We start from the raw sequence: 12,239 nt of genomic DNA, 5'->3' as shown, positions 1-12,239 counted from the left end.
ACCAGGCTGAGTAACCTCTATCTATCTGCTACGTGTATACCAGGCTGAATAACCTCTATCTATCTGCTACGTGTCTACCAGGCTGAGTAACCTCTATCTATCTGCTACGTGTATACCAGGCTGAGTAACCTCTATCTATCTGCTACGTGTATACCAGGCTGAGTAACCTCTATGTATCTGCTACGTGTATACCAGGCTGAGTAACCTCTATCTATCTGCTATCTGTATACCAGGCTGAGTAACCTCTATCTCTCTGCTATGTGTATACCAGGCTGAGTAACCTCTATCTATCTGCTATGTGTATACCAGGCTGAGTAACCTCTATCTATCTGCTATGTGTATGCCAGGCTGAGTAACCTCTATCTATCTGCTATGTGTATGCCAGGCTGAGTATCCTCTATCTATCTGCTATGTGTATACCAGGCTGAGTAACTTCTATCTGCTATGTGTATACCAGGCTGAGTAACCTCTATCTAACTGCTATGTGTATTCCAGGCTGAGTAACCTCTGTCTATCTAACTGCTACGTGTGTACCAGGCTGAGTAACCTCTATCTATCTGCTAGGTGTGTACCAATCTGTGTAACCTCTATCTATCTGCTACGTGTGTACCAGGCTGAGTAACCGCTATCTATCTGCTACGTGTCTACCAGGCAGAGTAACCTCTATCTATCTGCTACGTGTCTACCAGGCAGAGTAACCTCTACCTATCTGCTACGTGTCTACCAGGCTGAGTAACCTCTACCTATCTGCTATGTGTATACCAGGCTGAGTAACCTCTATCTATCTGCTATGTGTGTACCATGCTGAGTAACATCTATCTATCTGGTACGTGTCTACCAGGCTGAGTAACCTCTCTCTATCTGCTACGTGTCTTCCAGGCTGAGTAACCTCTATCTATCTGCTATGTGTATACCAGGATGAGTAACCTCTATCTATCTGCTATGTGTATACCAGGCTGAGTAACCTCTATCTATCTGCTATGTGTATACCAGGCTGAGTAACCTCAATCTATCTGCTATGTGTATACCAGGCTGAGTAACCTCTATCTATCTGCTATGTGTATGCCAGGCTGAGTAACCTCTATCTATCTGCTATGTGTATGCCAGGCTGAGTAACCTCTATCTATCTGCTATGTGTATACCAGGCTGAGTAACTTCTATCTGCTATGTGTATACCAGGCTGAGTAACCTCTATCTAACTGATATGTGTATTCCAGGCTGAGTAACCTCTGTCTATCTAACTGCTACGTGTATACCAGGCTGAGTAACATCTATCTATCTGCTACGTGTGTACCAGGCTGAGTAACCTCTATCTATCTGCTATGTGTGTACCAATCTGAGTAACCTCTATCTATCTGCTACGTGTGTACCAGGCTGAGTAACCGCTATCTATCTGCTACGTGTCTACCAGGCAGAGTAACCTCTGTCTATCTGCTACGTGTCTACCAGGCAGAGTAACCTCTACCTATCTGCTACGTGTCTACCAGGCTGAGTAACCTCTACCTATCTGCTATGTGTATACCAGGCTGAGTAACCTCTATCTATCTGCTATGTGTGTACCATGCTGAGTAACCTCTATCTATCTGGTACGTGTCTACCAGGCTGAGTAACCTCTCTCTATCTGCTACGTGTCTTCCAGGCTGAGTAACTTCTATCTATCTGCTATATGTATACCAGGCTGAGTAACCTCTATCTATCTGCTATGTGTATACCAGGCTGAGTAACCTCTATCTATCTGCTATGTGTATACCAGGCTGAGTAACATCTATCTGCTATGTGTATACCAGGCTGAGTAACCTCTATCTATCTGCTATGTGTATACCAGGCTGAGTAACCTCTATCTATCTGCTATGTGTATACCAGGCTGAGTAACCTCTATCTATCGGCTATGTGTATACCAGGCTGAGTAACCTCTGTCTATCTGCAATGTGTATACCAGGCTGAGTAACCTCTGTCTATCGGCTATGTGTATACCAGGCTGAGTAACCTATGTCTATCTGCAATGTGTATACCAGGCTGAGTAACCTCTGTCTATCTGCAATGTGTATACCAGGCTGAGTAACCTCTACCTATCTGCTATGTGTGTACCAGGCTGAGTAACCTCTATCTATCTGCTACGTGTGCACCAGGCTGAGTAACCTCTATCTATATGCTACGTGTATACCAGGCTGAGTAACCTCTATCTATCTGCTATGTGTATACCAGGCTGAGTAACATCTATCTATCTGCTATGTGTATACCAGGCTGAGTAACCTCTATCTATCTGCTATGTGTATACCAGGCTGAGTAACCTCTATCTATCGGCTATGTGTATACCAGGCTGAGTAACCTCTGTCTATCTGCAATGTGTATACCAGGCTGAGTAACCTCTGTCTATCGGCTATGTGTATACCAGGCTGAGTAACCTATGTCTATCTGCAATGTGTATACCAGGATGAGTAACCTCTGTCTATCTGCAATGTGTATACCAGGCTGAGTAACCTCTATCTATCTGCTATGTGTATACCAGGCTGAGTAACTTCTATCTATCTGCTATGTGTATACCAGGCTGAGTAACCTCTCTCTATCTGCTATGTGTGTACCAGGCTGAGTAACCTCTCTCTATCTGCTATGTGTCTACCAGGCTGAGTAACCTCTATCTATCTTCTACGTGTATACCAGGCTGAGTAACCTCTATCTATCTGCTATGTGTATACCAGGCTGAGTAACATCTATCTGCTATGTGTATACCAGGCTGAGTAACCTCTATCTATCTGCTATGTGTATACCAGGCTGAGTAACCTCTATCTATCTGCTATGTGTATACCAGGCTGAGTATCCTCTATCTATCTGCTATGTGTATACCAGGCTGAGTAAACTCTGTCTATCTGCAATGTGTATACCAGGCTGAGTAACCTCTGTCTATCTGCAATGTGTATACCAGGCTGAGTAACATCTATCTATCTGCTACGTGTGTACCAGGCTGAGTAACCTCTATCTATCTGCTATGTGCGTACCAGGCTGAGTAACCTCTATCTATCTGGCACGTTTCTACCAGGCTGAGTAACCTCTATCTATCTGCTATGTGTATACCAGGATGAGTAACCTCTATCTATCTGCTATGTGTATACCAGGCTGAGTAACCTCTATCTATCTGCTATGTGTATACCAGGCTGAGTAACATCTATCTGCTATGTGTATACCAGGCTGAGTAACCTCTATCTATCTGCTATGTGTATACCAGGCTGAGTAACCTCTATCTATCTGCTATGTGTATACCAGGCTGAGTATCCTCTATCTATCTGCTATGTGTATACCAGGCTGAGTAACCTCTGTCTATCTGCAATGTGTATACCAGGCTGAGTAACCTCTGTCTATCTGCAATGTGTATACCAGGCTGAGTAACATCTATCTGCTATGTGTATACCAGGCTGAGTAAACATCTATCTATCTGCTATGTGTATATCTGGCTGAGTAACCTCTATCTATCTGCTTTGTGTATACCAGGCTGAGTAACCTCTATCTATCGGCTATGTGTATACCAGGCTGAGTAACCTCTGTCTATCTGCAATGTGTATACCAGGCAGAGTAACCTCTGTCTATCTGCAATGTGTATACCAGGCTGAGTAACCTCTATCTATCTGCTATGTGTATACCAGGCTGAGTAACCTCTATCTATCTGCTATGTGTATACCAGGCTGAGAAACCTCTCTCTATCTGCTACGTGTCTACCAGGCTGAGTAACCTCTATCTATCTGCTATGTGTATACCAGGCTGAGTAACCTCTATCTATCTGCTACGTGTATACCAGGCTGAGTAACCTCTATCTATCTGCTACGTGTATACCAGGCTGAGTAACCTCTATCTATCTGCTATGTGTATACCAGGCTGAGTAACCTCTATCTATCTGCTACGTGTATACCAAGCTGAGTAACCTCTATCTATCTGCTACGTGTATACCAGGCTGAGTAACCTGTATCTATCTGCTACGTGTATACCAGGCTGAGTTTCCTCTATCTATCTGCTACGTGTATACCAGGCTGAGTAACCTCTATCTATCTGCTACGTGTATACCAGGCTGAGTAACCTCTATCTATCTGCTACGTGTATACCAGGCTGAGTAACCTCTATCTATCTGCTATGTGTATACCAGGCTGAGTAACCACTATCTATCTGCTATGTGTATACCAGGCTGAGTAACCTCTATCTATCTGCTATGTGTATACCAGGCTGAGTAACCTCTATCTATCTGCTATGTGTATACCAGGCTCAGTAACCTCTATCTGCTATGTGTATACCAGGCTGAGTAACCTCTATCTATCTGCTATGTGTATACCAGGCTGAGTAACCTCTATCTATCTGCTATGTGTGCACCAGGCTGGGTAACCTCTATCTATCTGCTATGTGTATACCAGGCTGAGTAACCACTATCTATCTGCTATGTGTATACCAGGCTGAGTAACCTCTATCTATCTGCTATGTGTATACCAGGCTGAGTAACCTCTATCTATCTGCAATGTGTATACCAGTCTGAGTAACCTCTATCTATCTGCTATGTGTATACCAGGCTGAGTAACCTCTATCTATCTGCTATGTGTATACCAGGCTGAGTAACCTCTAACTATCTGCTATGTGTATACCAGGCTGAGTAACATCTATCTGCTATGTGTATACCAGGCTGAGTAACCTCTATCTATCTGCTATGTGTATTCCAGGCTGAGTAACCTCTGTCTATCTGCTACGTGTATACCAGGCTGAGTAACATCTATCTATCTGCTACGTGTGTACCAGGCTGAGTAACCTCTATCTATCTGCTATGTGTGTACCAGGCTGAGTAACCTCTATCTATCTGCTACGTGTGTACCAGGCTGAGTAACCTCTATCTATCTGCTATGTGCATACCAGGCTGAGTAACCTCTATCTATCTGGCACGTTTCTACCAGGCTGAGTAACCTCTATCTATCTGCTATGTGTATACCAGGCTGAGTAACCTCTATCTATCTGCTATGTGTATACCAGGCTGAGTAACCTCTATCTATCTGATATGTGTATACCAGGCTGAGTAACATCTATCTGCTATGTGTATACCAGGCTGAGTAACCTCTATCTATCTGCTATGTGTATACCAGGCTGAGTAACCTCTATCTATCTGCTATGTGTATACCAGGCTGAGTATCCTCTATCTATCTGCTATGTGTATACCAGGCTGAGTAACCTCTGTCTATCTGCAATGTGTATACCAGGCTGAGTAACCTCTGTCTATCTGCAATGTGTATACCAGGCTGAGTAACCTCTATCTATCTGCTATGTGTATACCAGGCTGAGTAACCTCTATCTATCTGGTATGTGTATACCAGGCTGAGTAACTTCTATCTGCTATGTGTGTACCAGGCTGAGTAACCTCTATCTATCTGCTACGTGTGTACCAGGCTGAGTAACCTGTATCTATCTGCTATGTGTGTACCAGGCTGAGTAACCTCTACCTATCTGCTATGTGTGTACCAGGCTGAGTAACCTCTACCTATCTGCTATGTGTGTACCAGGCTGAGTAACCTCTATCTATCTGCTATGTGTGCACCAGGCTGAGTAACCTCTATCTATCTGCTATGTGTATACCAGGCTGAGTAACCTCTATCTATCTGCTATGTGTATACCAGGCTGAATAACATCTATCTATCTGCTACGTGTATACCAGGCTGAGTAACCTCTATCTATCTGCTATGTGTATACCAGGCTGAGTAACCTCTATCTATCGGCTATGTGTATACCAGGCTGAGTAACATCTGTCTATCTGCAATGTGTATACCAGGCTGAGTAACCTCTGTCTATCGGCTATGTGTATACCAGGCTGAGTAACCTATGTCTATCTGCAATGTGTATACCAGGCTGAGTAACCTCTGTCTATCTGCAATGTGTATACCAGGCCGAGTAACCTCTATCTATCTGCTATGTGTATACCAGGCTGAGTAACCTCTATCTATCTGCTATGTGTATACCAGGCTGAGTAACCTCTCTCTATCTGCTACATGTGTACCAGGCTGAGTAACCTCTCTCTATCTGCTACGTGTCTACCAGGCTGAGTAACCTCTATCTATCTGCTACGTGTATACCAGGCTGAGTAACCTCTATCTATCTGCTACGTGTATACCAGGCTGAGTAACCTCTATCTATCTGCTACGTGTATACCAGGCTGAGTAACCTCTATCTATCTGCTACGTGTATACCAGGCTGAGTAACCTCTATCTATCTGCTACGTGTATACCAGGCTGAGTAACCTCTATCTATCTGCTACGTGTATACCAGGCTGAGTAACCTCTATCTATCTGCTACGTGTATACCAGGCTGAGTAACCTCTATCTATCTGCTACGTGTATACCAGGCTGAGTAACCTCTATCTATCTGCTACGTGTATACCAGGCTGAGTAACCTCTATCTATCTGCTATGTGTATACCAGGCTGAGTAACCTCTATCTATCTGCTATGTGTATACCAGGCTGAGTCACCTCTATCTATCTGCTATGTGTATGCCAGGCTGAGTAACCTCTATCTATCTGCTATGTGTATGCCAGGCTGAGTAACCTCTATCTATCTGCTATGTGTATACCAGGCTGAGTAACTTCTATCTGCTATGTGTATACCAGGCTGAGAAACCTCTATCTAACTGCTATGTGTATTCCAGGCTGAGTAACCTCTGTCTATCTAACTGCTACGTGTATACCAGGCTGAGTAACATCTATCTATCTGCTACCTGTGTACCAGGCTGCGTAACCTCTATCTATCTGCTACGTGTGTACCAATCTGAGTAACCTCTATCTATCTGCTACGTGTATACCAGGCTGAGTAACCTCTCTCTATCTGCTATGTGTGTACCAGGCTGAGTAACCTCTCTCTATCTGCTATGTGTATACCAGGCTGAGTAACCTCTATCTATCTGCTATGTGTGTACCAGGCTGAGTAACCTCTCTCTATCTGCTATGTGTATACCAGGCTGAGTAACCTCTATCTATCAGCTATGTGTGTACCAGGCTGAGTAACCTCTATCTATCTGCTATGTGTGTACCAGGCTGAGTAACCTCTATCTATCTGCTATGTGTATACCAGGCTGAGTAACCTCTCTCTATCTGCTATGTGTATACCAGGCTGAGTAACATCTATCTATCTATCTATCTGCTATGTGTATACAAGGCTGAGTAACCTCTATCTATCTGCTATGTGTATACCAGGCTGAGTAACCTCTATCTATCTGCTATGTGTATACCAGGCTGAGTAACCTCTATCTATCTGCTATGTGTATACCAGGCTGAGTAACCTCTATCTATCTGCTACGTGTCTACCAGGCTGAGTAACCTCTATCTATCTGCTACGTGTATACCAGGCTGAGTAACCTCTATCTATCTGCTATGTGTATACCAGGCAGAGTAACCTCTATCTATCTGCTATGTGTATACCAGGCTGAGTAACCTCTATCTATCTGCTACGTGTATACCAGGCTGAGTAACCTCTATCTATCTGCTATGTGTGTACCAGGCTGAGAAACCTCTATCTATCTGCTATGTGTGTACCAGGCTGGGTAACCTCTATCTATCTGCTATGTGTGTACCAGGCTGAGTAACCTCTCTCTATCTGCTATGTGTGTACCAGGCTGAGTAACCTCTATCTATCTGCTATGTGTGAACCAGGCTGAGTAACCTCTCTCTATCTGCTATGTGTATACCAGGCTGAGAAACCTCTCTCTATCTGCTACGTGTCTACCAGGCTGAGTAACCTCTATCTATCTGCTATGTGTATACCAGGCTGAGTAACCTCTATCTATCTGCTATGTGTATACCAGGCTGAGTAACCTCTATCTATCTGCTACGTGTATACCAAGCTGAGTAACCTCTATCTATCTGCTACGTGTATACCAGGCTGAGTAACCTGTATCTATCTGCTACGTGTATACCAGGCTGAGTTTCCTCTATCTATCTGCTACGTGTATACCAGGCTGAGTAACCTCTATCTATCTGCTACGTGTATACCAGGCTGAGTAACCTCTATCTATCTGCTACGTGTATACCAGGCTGAGTAACCTCTATCTATCTGCTATGTGTATACCAGGCTGAGTAACCACTATCTATCTGCTATGTGTATACCAGGCTGAGTAACCTCTATCTATCTGCTATGTGTATACCAGGCTGAGTAACCTCTATCTATCTGCTATGTGTATACCAGGCTCAGTAACCTCTATCTGCTATGTGTATACCAGGCTGAGTAACCTCTATCTATCTGCTATGTGTATACCAGGCTGAGTAACCTCTATCTATCTGCTATGTGTGCACCAGGCTGGGTAACCTCTATCTATCTGCTATGTGTATACCAGGCTGAGTAACCACTATCTATCTGCTATGTGTATACCAGGCTGAGTAACCTCTATCTATCTGCTATGTGTATACCAGGCTGAGTAACCTCTATCTATCTGCAATGTGTATACCAGTCTGAGTAACCTCTATCTATCTGCTATGTGTATACCAGGCTGAGTAACCTCTATCTATCTGCTATGTGTATACCAGGCTGAGTAACCTCTAACTATCTGCTATGTGTATACCAGGCTGAGTAACATCTATCTGCTATGTGTATACCAGGCTGAGTAACCTCTATCTATCTGCTATGTGTATTCCAGGCTGAGTAACCTCTGTCTATCTGCTACGTGTATACCAGGCTGAGTAACATCTATCTATCTGCTACGTGTGTACCAGGCTGAGTAACCTCTATCTATCTGCTATGTGTGTACCAGGCTGAGTAACCTCTATCTATCTGCTACGTGTGTACCAGGCTGAGTAACCTCTATCTATCTGCTATGTGCATACCAGGCTGAGTAACCTCTATCTATCTGGCACGTTTCTACCAGGCTGAGTAACCTCTATCTATCTGCTATGTGTATACCAGGCTGAGTAACCTCTATCTATCTGCTATGTGTATACCAGGCTGAGTAACCTCTATCTATCTGATATGTGTATACCAGGCTGAGTAACATCTATCTGCTATGTGTATACCAGGCTGAGTAACCTCTATCTATCTGCTATGTGTATACCAGGCTGAGTAACCTCTATCTATCTGCTATGTGTATACCAGGCTGAGTATCCTCTATCTATCTGCTATGTGTATACCAGGCTGAGTAACCTCTGTCTATCTGCAATGTGTATACCAGGCTGAGTAACCTCTGTCTATCTGCAATGTGTATACCAGGCTGAGTAACCTCTATCTATCTGCTATGTGTATACCAGGCTGAGTAACCTCTATCTATCTGGTATGTGTATACCAGGCTGAGTAACTTCTATCTGCTATGTGTGTACCAGGCTGAGTAACCTCTATCTATCTGCTACGTGTGTACCAGGCTGAGTAACCTGTATCTATCTGCTATGTGTGTACCAGGCTGAGTAACCTCTACCTATCTGCTATGTGTGTACCAGGCTGAGTAACCTCTACCTATCTGCTATGTGTGTACCAGGCTGAGTAACCTCTATCTATCTGCTATGTGTGCACCAGGCTGAGTAACCTCTATCTATCTGCTATGTGTATACCAGGCTGAGTAACCTCTATCTATCTGCTATGTGTATACCAGGCTGAATAACATCTATCTATCTGCTACGTGTATACCAGGCTGAGTAACCTCTATCTATCTGCTATGTGTATACCAGGCTGAGTAACCTCTATCTATCGGCTATGTGTATACCAGGCTGAGTAACATCTGTCTATCTGCAATGTGTATACCAGGCTGAGTAACCTCTGTCTATCGGCTATGTGTATACCAGGCTGAGTAACCTATGTCTATCTGCAATGTGTATACCAGGCTGAGTAACCTCTGTCTATCTGCAATGTGTATACCAGGCCGAGTAACCTCTATCTATCTGCTATGTGTATACCAGGCTGAGTAACCTCTATCTATCTGCTATGTGTATACCAGGCTGAGTAACCTCTCTCTATCTGCTACATGTGTACCAGGCTGAGTAACCTCTCTCTATCTGCTACGTGTCTACCAGGCTGAGTAACCTCTATCTATCTGCTACGTGTATACCAGGCTGAGTAACCTCTATCTATCTGCTACGTGTATACCAGGCTGAGTAACCTCTATCTATCTGCTACGTGTATACCAGGCTGAGTAACCTCTATCTATCTGCTACGTGTATACCAGGCTGAGTAACCTCTATCTATCTGCTACGTGTATACCAGGCTGAGTAACCTCTATCTATCTGCTACGTGTATACCAGGCTGAGTAACCTCTATCTATCTGCTACGTGTATACCAGGCTGAGTAACCTCTATCTATCTGCTACGTGTATACCAGGCTGAGTAACCTCTATCTATCTGCTACGTGTATACCAGGCTGAGTAACCTCTATCTATCTGCTATGTGTATACCAGGCTGAGTAACCTCTATCTATCTGCTATGTGTATACCAGGCTGAGTCACCTCTATCTATCTGCTATGTGTATGCCAGGCTGAGTAACCTCTATCTATCTGCTATGTGTATGCCAGGCTGAGTAACCTCTATCTATCTGCTATGTGTATACCAGGCTGAGTAACTTCTATCTGCTATGTGTATACCAGGCTGAGAAACCTCTATCTAACTGCTATGTGTATTCCAGGCTGAGTAACCTCTGTCTATCTAACTGCTACGTGTATACCAGGCTGAGTAACATCTATCTATCTGCTACCTGTGTACCAGGCTGCGTAACCTCTATCTATCTGCTACGTGTGTACCAATCTGAGTAACCTCTATCTATCTGCTACGTGTATACCAGGCTGAGTAACCTCTCTCTATCTGCTATGTGTGTACCAGGCTGAGTAACCTCTCTCTATCTGCTATGTGTATACCAGGCTGAGTAACCTCTATCTATCTGCTATGTGTGTACCAGGCTGAGTAACCTCTCTCTATCTGCTATGTGTATACCAGGCTGAGTAACCTCTATCTATCAGCTATGTGTGTACCAGGCTGAGTAACCTCTATCTATCTGCTATGTGTGTACCAGGCTGAGTAACCTCTATCTATCTGCTATGTGTATACCAGGCTGAGTAACCTCTCTCTATCTGCTATGTGTATACCAGGCTGAGTAACATCTATCTATCTATCTATCTGCTATGTGTATACAAGGCTGAGTAACCTCTATCTATCTGCTATGTGTATACCAGGCTGAGTAACCTCTATCTATCTGCTATGTGTATACCAGGCTGAGTAACCTCTATCTATCTGCTATGTGTATACCAGGCTGAGTAACCTCTATCTATCTGCTACGTGTCTACCAGGCTGAGTAACCTCTATCTATCTGCTACGTGTATACCAGGCTGAGTAACCTCTATCTATCTGCTATGTGTATACCAGGCAGAGTAACCTCTATCTATCTGCTATGTGTATACCAGGCTGAGTAACCTCTATCTATCTGCTACGTGTATACCAGGCTGAGTAACCTCTATCTATCTGCTATGTGTGTACCAGGCTGAGAAACCTCTATCTATCTGCTATGTGTGTACCAGGCTGGGTAACCTCTATCTATCTGCTATGTGTGTACCAGGCTGAGTAACCTCTCTCTATCTGCTATGTGTGTACCAGGCTGAGTAACCTCTATCTATCTGCTATGTGTGAACCAGGCTGAGTAACCTCTCTCTATCTGCTATGTGTATACCAGGCTGAGAAACCTCTCTCTATCTGCTACGTGTCTACCAGGCTGAGTAACCTCTATCTATCTGCTATGTGTATACCAGGCTGAGTAACCTCTATCTATCTGCTATGTGTATACCAGGCTGAGTAACCTCTATCTATCTGCTACGTGTATACCAAGCTGAGTAACCTCTATCTATCTGCTACGTGTATACCAGGCTGAGTAACCTGTATCTATCTGCTACGTGTATACCAGGCTGAGTTTCCTCTATCTATCTGCTACGTGTATACCAGGCTGAGTAACCTCTATCTATCTGCTACGTGTATACCAGGCTGAGTAACCTCTATCTATCTGCTACGTGTATACCAGGCTGAGTAACCTCTATCTATCTGCTATGTGTATACCAGGCTGAGTAACCACTATCTATCTGCTATGTGTATACCAGGCTGAGTAACCTCTATCTATCTGCTATGTGTATACCAGGCTGAGTAACCTCTATCTATCTGCTATGTGTATACCAGGCTCAGTAACCTCTATCTGCTATGTGTATACCAGGCTGAGTAACCTCTATCTATCTGCTATGTGTATACCAGGCTGAGTAACCTCTATCTATCTGCTATGTGTGC

The sequence above is a fragment of the Taudactylus pleione genome, unplaced genomic scaffold, assembly GCF_031769625.1.
Source record: "Taudactylus pleione unplaced genomic scaffold, aTauple2 ptg000976l, whole genome shotgun sequence".
NCBI classification, from domain to species: Eukaryota; Metazoa; Chordata; class Amphibia; order Anura; family Myobatrachidae; genus Taudactylus; species Taudactylus pleione.
Note: the sequence above shows the minus strand (reverse complement) of the source record.